Genomic DNA, 18,373 nt, shown 5'->3' on the forward strand with positions numbered 1-18,373 from the left:
AAGTTTAGGCATTGTATGAGATACATAGTAAGAAGAAGTGCTTGGATTTGGACATAGTCTATAGGAAGCTAATACTTAACAGGGAGCTAGAAGAGAAAAGTTAATGAAAGTGAAAGAGACTGATCTGAGGAGTAAGAGAAAATCCAGGAGTGAACAATGAAGAAAAAATAATAAGAACGGTTTGTGTGATCGAAAGTAGGGGAGAAATGACATGAGGCTATTGGATTCAGCATTTAAATTTTGAATTTGGCAACTTGAGTTAACTGAAGACCTTTAACAGAGGAGTTTTGTTGGAGGAAAAGTATGAAAAAAGGTTTTAGAGATTGAGGGGCACACGAGTGTATCAATTAAGTTTCACTCAAATAAAAATAATAATTTGTGTATGCATAAAATCTTAAAATATATTTCTTTTTCTGACGAATTTTTAATATTAACAATGATTGCATTTTCCTTTAATATCAACTTGAGATTCATTTCTGTGAACTTTATTTGACTGCAAGACATTAAAAATAATTAGGAAATAATTCTTATCTAAGAAATTCCTAAGCTTATCAGAAGTCATAAAATCAGAAAACAACTGCACTTCCATACAATTCTTACATATATTCTTTCTTAGATAAACATGTATGTAGAAGATTAACCAATTAAAATCAATATGGTATATGCACTGAACTACATTTTCTTAAAATGTTGTATATTTTTTGAAACTAAAGTTTAAAGCTTTAAATAACACAGTAGTCCCCCTGTAGCCACAGTTTTGTTTTCTACGGTTTCAGTTACCCATGTTAACTGTGGTCTGAAAATATTAAATGGAAAAGTCTAGAAGTAAACAATTCATACATCTTAAATTGTGCATCATTCTGAGCAGCAAGATGAAATCTTGCAATGTCCCACGCTGTCCCTCCTGGGACTTGACTTCCCTTTGTCTGGCATTGTCCATTATCACTTAGTAGCTGTGTTGGTTATCAGATCAATTGTCGCAGTATTGTATGACTGTTCTCAAGTAACTCTTATTTTACTTAATAATGTCCCCAAAGCACAAGAGTACTGTGCCTAATTTATAAATTAATCTTTATCATAGGTATGTATGTATAGGAAGAAACAGTATATATAGGGTTCGGTACTATCTGCAGTTTCAGGCATCCATAGAGGGTCTTGGAAAATAGTTCCTGCAAATTGGGGTGGGGGCTATTGTGTTATCTAATCTTACATAGTTTATGACTTATATGAATGTTTACATGCATTCAATGGTATATGAATAAATAAAAGAAACCAAAGTACAAGTAAAAAAAAGAGAGTATTGGTAACTTAAAAAAAAAAAAAAACTCAGCAAAGTAATAGTGAAGCAAAACGAAAAGGTAAATGCTCATTTCACTCTTTCATGAAAGGAATCAGGAGAGCTGGTGTGGAACTCCATGGTTATCCAGTTCTCAGGCTCTTTTATCTTCCTACTCCACTGTGTTTCGCTGTGGCTGTTATCTTGAAGGTTTTTTCATTGTCCAAGATGGTTGCTGGAGCTCCAGCCACTGCACCTGTATTCCAGACAGGAGGAAGGAGAAAGAACTAATGGCAAGAAACTACATGCCAATATTGTAAACTTAGTTTATGACACTTTTTTTTTAAAGTTCACCTAACTTCTGCTTGGAACCCATTGAACATCAACAGTGGTCAGAAATACTGGGAAATAAAGTATTTCAGCTGGGCATTGATCAGCGAGCAGTTAGGTACAAAGAACAGTAGTGTGGATACTGGATAGGCAGCTAGAACTCTCTATCTCAATGAGGACTTGTATAGGATAAATGAAAATGCACTATATTTTCTAAGAAGTTTGGCAGAGATTATGAGTAACTATATTGAATAGAACTGGAGAGAATGGAAATTTTTAGAATAAGAGAGACTTGATGTTTTTGTGGGTTGAGTGAAGAATGTGTAAGACACAGCACAAATAATTGATGGAGCAAGGCCCTAGGAGAGGTGAGAGACAGGTACAAAGAGCACAGGAATCCTTATTGGTTCCTTGAGGTTCCATTCAAATCAATGTCAAGGTAGTCTGCCATACATTGTTAACACGTGAAACCCATCTGCCTTGCATGAGATGTTAATGATAGAGTTACAACACTTTAATTTTGCCTGAAAATACTTTGCAAACATCATTTGTAAGGGTGTTATGTCCTTTATTATAAAGAATGAGCTGTTTAACAAAAAAAGGATTGTTCTTCACAGGTTTGAGAAAAAAATCATGGCAAATAAAAGTTTCCTAGGTGAAATTTAAAAATATTTACACATGTGTACATACATATGTAGAAAACAGGCATAAAATAATATTTTTTGGATAAATGCTCCTTTGTATAATTAACATATCTAATACGTTGTTTTCAAAATAAGCCTTGGTGTTCTTTTTATTTACTCTCTGGCCTACACACACATACACAACCACACACATACATAAACATACACACATTTACATTTACATTTACTTTTAAAAACATACACACATTTACTTTTTTAAGTTGTTAATCAGTGAATATGGCAATAGCCTCTGTAGCTTAAGAGTTTTTTGATCATTTCCTGGCAAGTGTGAAGTAATATCTTATTCCTTGCACTCAGAATCACCAATTCCAAATGCTGTATTCTAATAACCTTTGACAGCATAAATAATTTACCATTTTCCAACTTCCCCATCCCACAATTTTAAAAAGGAGGATAAATAGAATATTTAACATGAATATTGTCAACTTTCTAACTTGTGGAAAAGAAGTAATCTTTTATTTCTTTTTTAGATTGAAAAATTTAAAGGTGTTAAGTCATTCTTCGGTTGTCCACATTATGTGTAAAAATAATTTCTTACTTTACATGGTCAGAAGTACTACAGCAGTATTTCTAAACTTTAATGAATATGCATTTGATTTCTTTGTGCTTAAAGTATAAATTAGTTCATCTGGCTTTATTTTAGCTGCATTCAGTGAGTGAAGTTATGGGCTAAAATAGTAATTTAGCAATTCCCATGTTTTCCACAGTTAAAAAATCTGTGTAATTTGAAGTTTAATTCCAATGGTTTTGGCATTTTTATCAAAGGCTGAATAACTCTTTTCAAAGGTTAGTTGAGGTGTGAGGCTTAGGAGAGACAAAAATCTGGCTGGGAGTGGTGACTTATGCCTGTAATCCCAGCACTTTGGGAGGCCGAGGAGGGTGGATCACCTGAGGTTAGGGGTTCAAGACCAGACTGGCCAACATGGTGAAACCCTGTCTCTACTAAAAATGCAAAAATTAGTCAGGCATGGTGGCAGGCATCTGTAATCCCAGCTACTTGGGAGGCTGAGGCAGGAGAATCACTTGAACCCAGGAGGCAGAGGCTGCGGTGAGCCGAGATGGCGCCATTGTACTCCAGCCTGGAGGACAAGAGTAAGACGCCGTCTCAAACAAACAAACAAACAAACAAACAAACCAACAAAAAAACAGAGAGAGACAAAAATCTAGTCCATGGATCCATTTCTGTTTGTCAGATTGTTTAAAATCCTCAGTATTTTCCTTTTTTTTTTTTTTTTTTTTGAGACGGAGTCTCGCTCTGTCACCCAGGCTTGAGTGCAGTGGCCGGATTTCAGCTCACTGCAAGCTCCGCCTCCCGGGTTCACGCCATTCCCCTGCCTCAGCCTCCGGAGTAGCTGGGACTACAGGCGCCCGCCACCTCGCCCGGCTAGTTTTTTGTATTTTTTTAGTAGAGACGGGGTTTCACCGGGTTAGCCAGGATGGTCTCGATTTCCTGACCTTGTGATCCGCCCGTCTCGGCCTCCCAAAGTGCTGGGATTACAGGCTTGAGCCACCGCGCCCGCCAGTATTTTCAATGAAGTACTTTGAGGCTGAGGTTATAATGACTAAAAGATGATGATATTCACATTAACATGAAGATGTCACCATCACTACACATGCTCAATCAGCTTGATTCAATCACTGTACCCTCTTTCTCTCTTTCTCTACTCCAGACTGGTTCCTGGTAAGTAAGAAATGTGGAGGAAGGGAGAGGGGAGAAAGGGTAGAAGAGAAAAAGAGATAGTAAGAGAGAGAAAGAGGGAGGAATGTTGGAATAAATGAGATGAACTCCTTTGATTTATAGGCATAATATTTTAGAGGGAGATAAATTCTAGATAAACTTCTTTCATTATTTTACCTCTTTCTTTAAATGTACTTATAGTCTCTCACTTATCTCACTTGCTCCAGCCACAATTCAAGTTTGCCTCAATTCCCTTAGTACTTTTTGTGTCTTTCAGTAGTCCACATCACTTTTGTTATGGTTTCTTTTCATTTCTTTTAGAGACAGGTTCTCACTATGTTGTCCAGGCTGGTCTCAAACTCCTGGCCTCAAGTGATTTTTTCACCTCAGTCTCCCAAGTAGCTGGGATTACAAGCCTGAACCAGTGTGCCTGGCTGTGTTACAGTTTTTTAAGTATGAAATTTTCTTTTCTAGAAGGCCTGTTTCATAAGAGAGATTATGCCTCATTTATCTTTATAAATCCTATGTACTAAAAACAATACTAGCCACATAGGATGTGCCCATTAAATATTTGTTGGGCTAATACATGAACTCATAAAGCTTTCTAGGAGCTTTGGAGTCCTTTAGAATTAGAAATATTTAAAGAATGGTAATGGGACAATAAGTATCTTCATTAATTGTCATTATAACAACAAACGATAATAATAAATTTTCAGGTCTTTTTAGTTGTCTTTTAATTACATTATATTTAAATTTAAAACATTCACAGTAAATCTTGCTTTTTCACTTCTTTAAAATATTAATATATTGCTGATACAAAAGAAACCTATCTGAATACAGATAGGTTGTAAAAGCTGATACTTACAAAGTCAATATCAACAGAGAATGGGTGCAATCAAATTCATTACCTTGAACAGTTTAGAATCTACATATAATAAAGGAGACCAAGTAAATCACTATTTCTAACAACAACAATAATCCTAAACCTAAAACAAAGACATATACTTCAGCAACAAGAGAGAAATGAAGGAAGATAGATACAAAGAGAAAAGGGCACAATGAATTTTTTTGCTTGAATTTTCAAGACTGTGTCTGGATACTAGTGCCAACAACAGGAAGAAAATAATCTGCTATGGTTTGAATTTGTCCCACCAAAAACCATATGGTGTAAACTTCATACCCAGTGCTACAGCACTGGGAAGTGTGACCTTTAGGAGGTGATTAGGCCATGAGGGCATGTCCTCTGAGTGGATTAATGCTGTCATCAATGACTGAGTTCCTTAAAAAGAATGAGTTCAGCCCTCTCTTGCTCTCTTTCCCTCACCCTCTCATATTCCACCATGGAATGGTGCCCCAAGAAGTCTCTTACAAGATACTGGCACCTTGATATTGGATATTTCAGCCTCTAGAACTGTGAGCCAATAAATTTCTGTTTTACTATAAATTATCAAGCCTGTGGTATTCTATAATAGCAGGACAAAATGAACTAAGAAAATACCTCTGCTGACTTTGAGGGTTGAATTTAATTCTCAACTATTTTGGTAAGAAAATGAACATTGTGGGGGACAGGTACTAGCATAGGCCATCAACCCTAAAACAATGAAATAGAATAGAAATTATAGAAATAAACCTTTACATTTTTGGTTAGTACCTTTTCCACCAGTATGCCAGGACAATTCAGTTGGAGAAAGGATAGTCTTTTCAAAAAATGGAACAATATACAAAAGAATGACATTAAACCCCATACCTCACACCATATACAAAAATTAATTGAAAAATGGATCATAGACCCAAAGGTAAGAGTTTACACTATAAAACTCTTAGAAAAAGTAGGACTAAATTTTTGTGACCTTGAATTAGGTAATGGTTTCTTAGAAATAATACCAAAAGCACAAGTTGCAGAAAAAGAAAAAAAAAAAAACCAGAAAAAATAAATTGAACTTTATCAAAATTAAAAGCTTTTGTGCTTCAAAGGAAACAATCAAGAAAGTGAAGACAACTCACAGAGAGAGAAAACATTAGCAAATCATAAATCTGATAAGGGACTGGTATCCAGAATATATAACAAACTGTTATAGCTCAATAATAGAAAGACAAATAATCCAACTTAAAAATGAAGAAAAGATTTGAACAAACATATCTGCAAAGAAGATAAACGAGTGGCCAATAAATATATGAAAAGATGCTCACCCTCATTAGCCATTAAGGAAATGCAAATTAAAGCAACAGTGAGATACTACCTCACAACTACTAGGACAAAGCTATGGTTTGAATATGTCCCCTTCAAAATTCATGTTGCAACTTAACTAACCCCAATTATGGTGGTATTAAGAGATGGGCCCTTTAGGAAGTGATTACATTGTGATTGCTCTGCCCTCATGAATGCATTAGTGCCTTATAAAAGTGCTGGAAGGAAAACCTTAGGCTCTTTTTTTGTCCTTCTGTCTTCTTCCATTTGAAGATGCTACCATGAGAAGACACCATCAGTGGAACAGGGCCTTACCAGACACTAAATCTACCAGTGCCCAGGTTCCTGGACTTTGCAGCCTCCAAAACTATGAGAAATAAATTTCTATTGTTTACAAATTACTGAGTCTCAGGTATTTTGTTACAGCAGCATAAAGGAACTAAGATAGCTATATCAAGAAAGAGAGACAATAACAAATGTTGACAAGAACATGAAGAAATTGGAATCACCATACAAGGCTGGTAGGATTTTAAAATGGCTCAGTCACTTTGGAAAACATTTTGGCAGTTCCTCAGAATTTTAACTTAGAGTTTCTGTCTGACCCAGAATATTCTACTCCTTGTTATAGACCCATGATTTAAAGTATATGTCCAAATAAAAACTATTAATAAAAATATTTGGCCAGGCACAGTAATCCCAGCATTTTGGGAGGCTGAGGTGGGTGGATCATAAGGTCAGAAGATCAAGACCATCCTGGTCAACATGGTGAAACCTCATCTCTACTAAAAATACAAAAAATTAGCCGAGCCTGGTGGTGGGTGCCTGTAGTCCTAGCTACTCGGGAAGCTGAGGCAGGAGAATGGCGTGAACCCAGGAGGTGGAGCTTGCAGTGAGCTGAGATTGTGCCACTGCACTCCAGCCTGGGTGACAGAGCAAGACTCTGTCTCAAAAAAAAAAAAAAAAAAAAAAAAAAAAAAAAAATCATAGCAACATTCTAAATAGTCAAACAGTGGAAACAATCCAAATGCCTATCAACTGATGAACAGCTAAGTACAATGTGGTATTTCCATAAAATAAAATATTATTCAGCAGTAAAAAGGAATAAAGTACTATCACCTCCTGAAACATAGATGAAGCTTGAAAACATTAAGTGAAAGGAAAATATATACAAATAGAAAGTACCTTAGATTGCTAGGAGCTGGGGGAAGGTGGGAATAGGGTGTGACTATAATAAGTATGTGTTTCTTTTTGGAGTGATAAAATGTTTTAAAATTAGATGTTGGTGATGAATGCACAACTGTTAATCTACTATAACTTGCTGAACTGTACACTTCAAAATGGTTAATTTTATATGTCTATTATATCCCAATAGATTTCTTAAAACAAACTAAACTAAAAATAGTAATAGTTCAAACTAAGACATTTAAAATGTTTCTCTGTTTATTGAATAAAGCCCAATTTCTAGTTTAATAAATCTTACATGTAAAACAAAGAAACTGAAGAGATTATTTCTAAGGTTGTCTCCAGAAATACAATTTAGATTTCATGAGTCTATAATTTTATACTGAAATCTGAAAAAAAAAAAAACCCGTATCCGCTTGTGATCAGTATTTGTCTCTAATTGAAATTCTCTGTCTCTTTGTCTCTCTGCTTCTCTCTCCTTCGCTTCCTCCCTCCCTGCTCTCTCTTAATGTATTTCTTGATTTATTGAGAGTAAGAAGATTCAAAGCAGGGATAAAAGACATCAAATTCACCTTTTATATAACGTTTAAACTCAGTACTTTTTAAATAAATACAATTAAACTTTAATAACGTAGGAGTTCAAATGAAAACAGATTTGCTCAGAAAATCTAAAGTTTCAGTAGATAACATTATTATTAAATTTATATATATTTAAAACAAAAAGTAAAAAAGGTCAATTTACTTGCATGCTCATTCATGATCATTATTTGATTTGATCCCATGGTAAGTAATTTCATAAATAGACCTCACCAACTATACAAGCTCACTATAGTGATTAACTTATCTATAAAAAGCATTCTAACATCATCAGTTGGAAATACGTTTTAGGAAATGGCAATTTATTTTTACATTGGATTGTAAACTAAAACTCAAATCAAATTAATACATTTACTGAATGTCTTTCAGAGAAAATATTAAGAAGTCTAAAATAAATGGTTTCAACCCAAGAAAATTTATAAGTTTCTCTCTAGTTCAGAAGATCCTTGTCAAACCCCTGTTAATCCTTCAAGATCCACACCACTCTTCTCTGAAATATCTTTTGCTTCTTATAGGTTATACATGGTTACGTGTGCTGCATTTTTCATTAATGATTGTTTTAAATATTAATATTATTTATTTACATGCCTGCCTGCCTCTCTGGGTCTTGAGCCCCAGGGTAGTGACCTTATCTTTTATTAATTCATTCATGTGACAAACATATATCAAATACCTACCATCATGTTCGGCACATGATGGTAAAACTTTGAGCCAAAGGGTACATAAAAAATAGGGATTGCAAGGTCACTAATTCAGTAATTTCTTCTCAGACTTGCAAGTAAAAATGTAACATTTTTATTTTCTGCAAAACACCCTATTTCAGAATATAAATAAAGGTCTCAATATCTTCCAGCATAAATCTCTTTGGTTTGTTTTAGGTTTTTTGGTGTAAGTTTTCAGTCTTTTAGATTTCCTCATTTTCCCTCTGTTCTAATTTCAGATGATTTCTGGGTTTTTGGAGACTCAAAAGTCCTTGTAGGAACAGCGGAAAATGGTTTTAAAGGCATATTGAGTCATAGGAATCCTTGCCGGTTTTCTGAGAAGCATGGAGTCTTACCAACCCCTGACTGGTATCCACTGGGATATGACCACTTCTGTATAGTATGGTACCTGCTCTGAAATGGTTCTAGTCACTTCCCCACGTGTTGAAATCCCAGAATATTTCAGCCATGACCCTCCAGCATTTGTCAGCCCATTGGCCTTCTCAGTATTCTATATCTCAGATCATGGGAACACTTCTGGATCCATATGTACAGGACATGGAGAGACAGTGTATTTATTTAGACTTTTAGAATTTTCTAGTTCAGAGCCTCTTTGCATTGATGTTGTTGGTTCTAGGCTAGCTTGGGTGCCAAGTCAAATTCTAGGCTTCTTGCAGAGTCCTGAAGCTTCTGCAAAGCTCTATCAGGGAAGCAGACCATCACCATTGACCTTGTATTTAATTTCTTCAGAACTGGATCCTACTGGCAGATGTCATATGCCTTCCTTTAACCCCGAGTCCATGATGACAAATGGGTTGCACCAAGAAAAATCATCTAACCTGTAAAGTGTATGTTAAGCATATCGAATAGGCGTTTATATACCATTGTGATATGTTTTTAACAGCCCTACCATTTAATCCTATACTTAGCATACAATTGGTGTGCAACAGATGAATTTTTAGCCTTAACATTTTTTAAAATTTCATGATAATTTTAGACACACAGAAGAGCTGCAAAAAGTAGTACAGAGTTTATTTCATATACTTTTCTCCCAGCTTATCCTTATGCCAACATCTTACACAGCCAAAGAATAAAATGATCAAACCTAGGAAATTAACCCTGGTATTATGCCATTAATGAAGCTATAGAATTTATTCAGATTTCACCATTTTTTCACATACTTTATTATTTTTGGTTCAGGATCCAATTTAAAACCTCACATTGTTCATCGCTGCTGAATGTCCTTAGCCTCTTCCAATCTGAGATGATTTCTCAGTCTTTCCTCGTCTTGCTTTTAACATTATTGAAGAGGAGTTATTTTATAGAACTTTGCTCCATTTGGGTTTGTTAGATTTTTTATTGATTATATTAAGGCTGTGCATTATTAAGAAGAATATCAGAGGTAAATGACATTGATATGTCTTATTACTGATGATATTAATTTTGATCACTTGGCGTCTGCCAGGTTTTTCCATTGTAAAGTTGCTGTTTTTCTCTTTGTGATTACTAAACATTTTGAGAGATATACTTTGTGATTGCCATGGATTGAATATTTATGTTCCTTCCAAATTTATGTCCTGAAATTCTAACACCCAAGGTCATGGTATTTGGGAGTGGGGACTCTGGTAGGTGATTAGGTAATTTGGGTGGAGCCCTCAAGAATGGCATTAGTGCTGTTGTAAAAGAGACTTCAGAGAGATTGCTTGCCCCTTCAGCCATGCGAGGTTACAATGAGAAGACAGCTTTCCATGAGGAGGAGGTCAGTCCTCACCAGACACGACACTGAATCTGCCAGTGTGTTTATCTTAGACTTACTGGCCTTCAGAATTGTGAAAAACACATTTCTGTTGTTTATAAGTCACTCAGTCTATGATCGTTTGTTAATGCAGTCCAAATGGACAGTGACTATGCAAAATCTTATTTCTGCTTAATCTTTTACCTATCAATCTTAGCATCCATCACTGATCCTGCATGAGGCAATTATTACTATGTTGTTCTAGTAATGATTTTCTATTTTCTATTTTCCTCATACCTTTTAAGTTTTTAATTAGAAATCTTTTGTAAGGATGACTTGTCTCTTTTCCTCTACTTATTTATTTATTCAGTTGTTTATATTAGAATGAATATTTATTTCATTCTTTGGGTTACAACACAAAACTGTCATTACTTTTTTTGTTTCTCAAATTGTCCTAATTTTGGCTATTGGAATCTTTTTTCAGGTTGTCTCTTTGGCCCTTTAAATATGCTTTGATTTTTTTTTGCTTATTTTACTTTTAATTACTTTCTTACTCTCCAGTATCACAAATTGTCCCAGGATCGCTTATCTTTTTCCTGCCATAGCCCTAAAATGAATCAATTTTCCAAGGAACCATAGTTCCTTTTATGAGAGCATGATATTTAGAAATGAAGCTCTTTGCTGCTGGGATGATACTTCTCCTAACACCTTTTAATGGATACAACTGGAGATATATGTATTACCCTAACTCATGCCTACAAACAAGAGGCATGAGTCTCTATTTATTTATCTACATTTGCAGATACATGAAAATCACGAGTTCATACTAATACCTCCATCTCTAATCCACTACCAGTGGTTCATTCCAGCATCTACCCTTTCCTTATTTGTAACTTCTTCCTTTGACAGTGAGAAATCTCAGCTTTCATTATCTACACTATATTTCCTTATTAGCTCAACCCTACTATAAAATATGAAATGAAACCCATACCCTTGTAAGAGACTAATTTGCCAACTGTAGCAGGAATTAGCAACCTATGGCTTACAAGCCACATATGACCCTGTATTTGTTTTTGTAAAGAAAGTGTTGTTAAAACATAGCCACACTCATTTATTTATGTATTATCTATGGCTGCTTCTGTGCTCCAACAATAGCATTGAGAAGTGGTAATAGAGACTATATGATCCACAAAGCCTAACGTATTTACTATCTGGTTTTTTATTCAAAAAGTTTGCCAACCCCTACACTCGAGCACAATGTTAGTGTACATTACTTTTTGTCTTTAAAATATACCATCACATAACTGCTGACCAAAGTTACTTAGGTCAGCTCCTTTCTTCCTCATCTCCTTTAATGTATCATGTGATTCATCTGTAATACAGCTAGATTTATTTGGCAGTTTGCATTCCATCCCTCTACACATCCTGTTTGATGTTTAAAAAAGGAACGTGCAGTAAAATTCACTCTTTGCAACTTAGGTTTCTGTGAGTTTGACAAATGCAATGAATCATGTATCCACAGTCACAGTTTCATACAGAACAGTTTTCTCATCCCCCAAATTCCCAGTTACTACTAATTTATATTCACCCCTCTCATCATTCCTCTACCACTGGCAACCACTAACCTACTTTCTATCCCTATAGTTTTGCCTTTTCCAGAGTGTTTATTCATGAAATTATACAAAATGAGCCTTTTAATGTCTGACTTCTTTCACTTAGCAAAGTGTATTTAAAACCCAAGCATGTTGTGCTAAAATATTTACTACCTGGTCCTTTACAGGAAAACATTTACCTACCCCTATTGTAAAGAATAGAAAGGAGTGGAAGTGTATGGGTGACCTTGTTGGTGACGTAATATAGAAAGCAAAGAGGAAATGAAAATTGTTCCATAATTTCAACTTCGGGTCATTGAGAGCATGTTTTACCTTAGTAAAAATAGGAAGCCCTGTATTTGGACTTTTCTCAAATTGCCAGATACCTTTGTATAATTTACCACTATGTAAAGCTAAAATAGTGAACAGTAAATAGTCATGAGTTTGCTAAGCAGCAAATCTTATGAAATATATCAGTTTTAAGTTTAGTTGCTGGGGAATGGAAAGCACTCAGTGGTAGGAGTTGGGATGCAAATATAGAAGAAAGGGTTTCTATGTCATTTGTCCCGTATGATTTTCTCTGTCTAAAAAAGGGTTGTTCAGAAAGCTCCTCATAAGGCAACAATAGAAGTCATTTCATAATATTTTATTTTTTTCAGATAATGTATTATGATTGTTAATTTTATGTGTCAATTTGACTGGAATATGGCATATCCAGACAGCTAGGAAAATATTTCTGAATGTATCTGTGATGGTGGTTTTGGAGGAGATTAGTATTTGGATCAGTAGACTCAGTAAAGAAGATTCACCCTTAACAATATAGGCTGGCATCATGCAGTTCGTTGAGGGACCATATAAAACCAAAAGGTAGGGGGCAAATTCTGTTTCTCTCTTCTTGAGCTGCGACATCCATCTGCTTATACCCTCGCATATCAGAACCTTCAGACGCCGGGACTTACACCAGTGCCCTTCTGCCTACTCCCCACCTTCTCAGGCTGTTGGTCCTCGCCTGTGAGATCCATCATCTGCTCTCCTGCTTCTTTGGCCTTGGTACTCAGTCTGAATTACACTCCCAGTTTTTCTGGGTCTAAGGGCATATTGTGGGACTTCTCAGCCTCCATAATCACATGAGCCAATTCTTATAAATCTTCCTCTTATATATCTGCATATGTCCTATTGGTTCTGTTTCTCTGGAGAACCCTGACTAATACACATATTATTATTCTAAAATTTCAAATGGTAGCGAGAAAGTGAAAGTAACCTTGCAATTTCACATTCTCAGGAATAACCACTATTAACCTGTTGGGTAATTTCTTTCAGAATTTCTTACGTATGTAGAGATAGAGGGAGAGATAGAGATATAACTGTGCCATAATAGTCTCCCTTAGCTTCATTTTAAAGTAATATATTGTTTATGTCTTTTAAAAGAATACATTCAGTTCTATTTTTTTAATGACTGCATAATATTCAATAATATAATTGTACTGTTATTTATATAACCAATCAATTTTTTTCTTCTTTTTCTGGACACAGGGTCTTGTTAAGTTGCCCAGGCTGGTCCTAAACTTCTGGACTCAAGTAGGCGTCCAGTCTCAGCCTCCCAAAGTGTTTGGATTATAGGCACAAGCCAGAACACCTGGCACAGTCAATTTTTGATCTTAATATAGATAATGTTTTAACATAGACAACAAACTTAATAATAGCTAAGTTTTCACTGCTAAAACATAAAAAGGACCATTTTATGCAAAAATATTCATTCGTAATTCCAGCACTATTTTCCTAACATAAAAAGTTAAAAATATGACATTTTATATTTTGTGTTTTGAAAGAAGTTTTCATTAGTATTGTGAGATATCTTTAAATACTTTTATAAAACTTATTTTCATTTTTGATCATTTGGTACTTATCAAATACCACAATGTACTATTAGTTCTTATATGAGTCTCATCTCAGTATAACCAACTAGTAAAAGTTATTTGAGACTACTATCTCTTAAACCTAATTCATGTCAACCAGATATTGATTCTATTGTACTATAAGCTTCTTGTAATCAATAAATACAGGAAATAGAAAAACCTAACATTTGTAATACATGACTCTCATCCTCCTACCATATGATAAATTTGTAGTAGTTTTGTGAATAGTGCATTTCTATTTCTGAACTGTGACTATTTGGTTTTCCTTACTACAATGAAAAACCTAGTCCTGGGTGTCCAATCTTTTGGCTTCCCTGGGCCACACTGGAAGAAGAATTGTCTTGGGCCACTGTATTAGTAAGGGTTCTCTAGAAGGAGAGAACTAATAGGATATATATGTACATAAAGGTGAGTTTATTAAGTGTTAACTCACACAATCACAAGGTCCCACAACAGGCCATTTGCAGGCTAAGGAGCAAGGAAGCCAGTCCAAGTCCCCAAACTGAAGAATTTGGAGTCTGATGTTTGAAGGCAGAAAGCATCCAGCATGGGAGAAAGGTGTAGCCTTGAAGCCTAGGCCAGTCTAGTCTTTTCACTTTTTTCTGCCTGCTTTATATTCTAGCCTTGCTGGCAGTTGATTCGATTGTGCCCACCCAGATTAAGGGTGGGTCTGCCTTTCCCAGTCCACTGACTCAAATGTTAATCTCCTTTGGCAACACCCTCACAGACAGACCCAGGATCAATACTTTGCATCCTTCAATACAATCAAGTTGACAATCAATATTAACCATCACAGCCACACATAAAAAACACTAACACTAACTATAGCTGATAAGTTAAAAAAAAAAAAAGTTCATACATAAACCTCATAATGTTTTAAGAAAGTTTATGAATCGGGCCACATTCAAAGCCATCCTGGGCCACATGCAGCCCATGGGCTGCCACAAGTTGGACAAACCTGACATAGTCATTTATCTAGTTGCTTAAGTCAGAAAACTTTGGTTTTTCTTCTTAATGTTTCTGGGATTATCCATACATCTCTGTTCCCAGTATTACTTTTACTACATTCTGTTCTCCCACAAGACTCCAACAGCTTCCTAATTGTTCTGCCTGTCTCTGAGTATGCCCTAATCCAAACATTCACTTTATTATAGTTAGAGACCTAGATAAAAAAGGAATTTGAGACTAGATTCTGGCTCCTGCTTATCTCTCAACCTCATCCCAACTTTTCTTTTCCTGTACTCCACCTTCAAGACATTCCAAAAGACTCTAAATATACAATATTTTCTGGTGCTTCTATATTATAGTGAAGTCCTGAAATTTTGGAAGGGCCTTGAGTGGTCTAACAAGTTATCCTCCCCCTCTGCTTCTGCAATAAGCTCCCCTAGCCAAATAACCCTCCTATCATGGGGACCAGGCAGAATACCTATGTTCCCTGGCTTTACTTTTGTGCCAGCTCACAAAATTATTCAAAGAAGCCACTCAGATCCTTCCATAGGAAGCAGGGTTCACCCTACCCTCTTGTTACCACAAAGCCCCCCACAGCTCCTGTTTGTTCATCTGTTCCTGAGCGCACCTCCACATAGTCCTCCCTGGTTTGGGATGTCCTTATTCCCTGGGCTCTGAGTATATGTGATTAATAAACTCCTTTCAGTCTCATCTGTTCAGTGGCAGGTGTTGTGTTTTCAGCCATTTCCTTAATCCTAGGGGAAGAATCCCTTCCTCATCAACAGGGTGAAGAAGAGGTGAATACAACATGGGTATGCTGTATTTTCTGCGTTTTGGAAGAAAGTTTCCATTTATCTTGCTAAATTCTAGTCATCCACTGGGACTCAGTATTGAAATGGTATGCCTTGTCTCTTCTAATAACCCAACTTCTGCACTTTAATTTAATTAAAGCCTTTTAAAAATGCCCCTGACATACTGCTTCAATCTGAGAAACCTTTAGCAGGGGAGGAGAGTGTGGATACTTCTCCATTTCCTTACTTTGTTCTGATCCTTCTTGACATCACTTGGCCCACAAGGCTGCTCTTGCAACTTCCTGGATTGGTTCTAGAGGGAGAAAAGATGTGAAAAACATCTTAGTTGACAGAGGCAGATACAATTTGGTATTTAGTGTCCTCTGAGTATGGCAGATTCTAAGGGCTCATTTTTTTTTTTTTTTCTGGGATATTTTTGTGGCTTTCTTATTCTCTCTTTGGAAAAATATCAAAGTTCAGTTTTTGTGTGTAGGGAATGTTTCTGTGATAGTTATTCCCTACATTCCCCCATCTCCCAGCAGCTTCTCCATTGGACAATGTATCTACAGCCTCTTCTTGCTAAAGGCTCCTCCCTCCTGGCAGCAAATGCTCTTGAAGAGGAGCGTCCCATTAAAGAGCATGTAAGGCTCTTTCCTATACAACCCACATCTCAACATAAAAATTATGCCTCTCTGACCAACCACTGATGGAAAATATAGCCTTCTCTCTTTATAGATACAGGTACAAACTTCTGCTTCTGAATTTCTCAGGTGTGAAGCGAACACCAAATGTTTATATCTCTAAACTTTAGTGGACAAATATCAAATTATCTGGGCAGCACCTTGGAAGATCCACTCAGTAGCTATGAGGTGAGGACAAACACCTTGTTCCTCAGCCACATAACAGAGGTAGGTAAAATGCCACTGCATTTGGACAACTTATTTTAAAGAAATTCTCTCTTTAGTTAGGTTTCTTCCACTTTTTACAACTTGCAAACATTTGAATGTGTCTTGTAAATTTCATGTGTTGGACACTGAATCCCCAAATTCATATGTTGACTGGAAGTGGGACCTTTAGGCGGTAATTAGAATTAAATAAGGTCGTCAGAGTGAGGCCTTCATTATGGGGCTAGTGACTATAGGAAGAGGAAGAGAGACCTAAGCAGACACACATGCTCTCACCCTCTCGCTATATGATGCCCTCCATCATGTTATGATGCTGCAAGAAGACCCTCACCAGATGCCAGCACCATGCCCTTGCACTTCCTAGCTTCTAGAATTGTAAGAAGTAAATTTTATTTTTTAACCCGGGAGGCAGAGATTGCAGTGAACCGAGATCGTGCCATTGCACTCCAGCTTGGGCGACAGGGTGAGACTCCGTCTCAATAAATAAATAAATAAATAAATAAATAGCCTAATCTGTGATATTATGTTACAACCTGTATAGAATACAAACCAAGACATATTTTCAAATCAGGGAATGAGTCAGTAAGTGCAAAAATATTTTTGACTACCTACTTTGCAGTCCTACATAGATGATTTAGCAAGATACTTTGAAATGGAGGGCAGCTGGCATGTATGGTTCTGCTTTCCTTTTGGGCCTGGCATGAAACTGAAACATATGAAGTCTCATTTTTATATCCTGTTATATTTTGTACCTAAATTTTATTTTCTACAACATTAACTAATTTACATTCTTAACAGTCTGACTAGATCTTTTTCTACATACAAAGCTAATTGCCAATGGACTTGCCACATTAACCAAATATTTTGAAGAAAAATTAATAATTTGGTTAAAACTGCATTGAGTATATATTTTCTAGGCTTATTCATATTGGAAACTGCAAGGTTTTATGTTGAATCATATGTTCCATGATCATTTCAAAATAAATAACCATTTTAATAATATTTATGATGGGTTTTTAAAATAGGTCACATCTTGTTTGGCGTTTTAATTCCTCATGCATCAGTGGCAACATTACAGGCAAGTTTTTCTCTTTTATCATAAATGATTTTGTTTGGATTCTCTGAATCTCAAATGAGGTCATGATGAACATTAGGATTTCTGAGGAGGCCTCTCAAGCTCCTGATGTTGTATGAAAAGTTTGTGTGTAAAATTATAAATTATTCTGGTGCAACTTAATCCTAGAAGGACTTTTTCCCAAGACAATTTAAAAAAATCAACATATATTTTGGTGAAAGGAAGCTGAGTACTGTAAAACAAACATGCTAATAAACAAAAACCCAACACTAATTGTATATCAAAATAATTGTGTTTATGCATTAGTATTCACATTCTACAAAGGATTTGACTTGACTTAAAGAAATACATTGGATACAATAAGATTTTTTTTAAAAAGGACTTTCAGTTTGAACCTGAATACATATAGTCAAAATTTTTCTCCTTTTAAAGAAATCACAAGAAGGCAACAAGAAGAAAATTGAACATGAATCACTTCTTTGGTAAAACCAGCTGACAGATAAACCCCAGACTGAAAAATAGTTGGAAAGGATTCCATAAACAATGAAGGTCAAACAGCAGGGCTGTAATCAAGGAGAATGACAAGATAATATATTTTCAATAATCTCAGAGAGGGAAAGTATGATCCAAAACTTAGAATATATACAAAGTGTGATCTAAAACTTAGAATATATACAAAAAAGATTAATAAATTCAACTTCATAAAACAGTGATGATGATGATGATATTGATAAAATTCTGCAAGGTAAAATATC

The sequence above is a fragment of the Macaca fascicularis genome, chromosome 5 (assembly GCF_037993035.2).
Source record: "Macaca fascicularis isolate 582-1 chromosome 5, T2T-MFA8v1.1".
Lineage (NCBI taxonomy): Eukaryota > Metazoa > Chordata > Mammalia > Primates > Cercopithecidae > Macaca > Macaca fascicularis.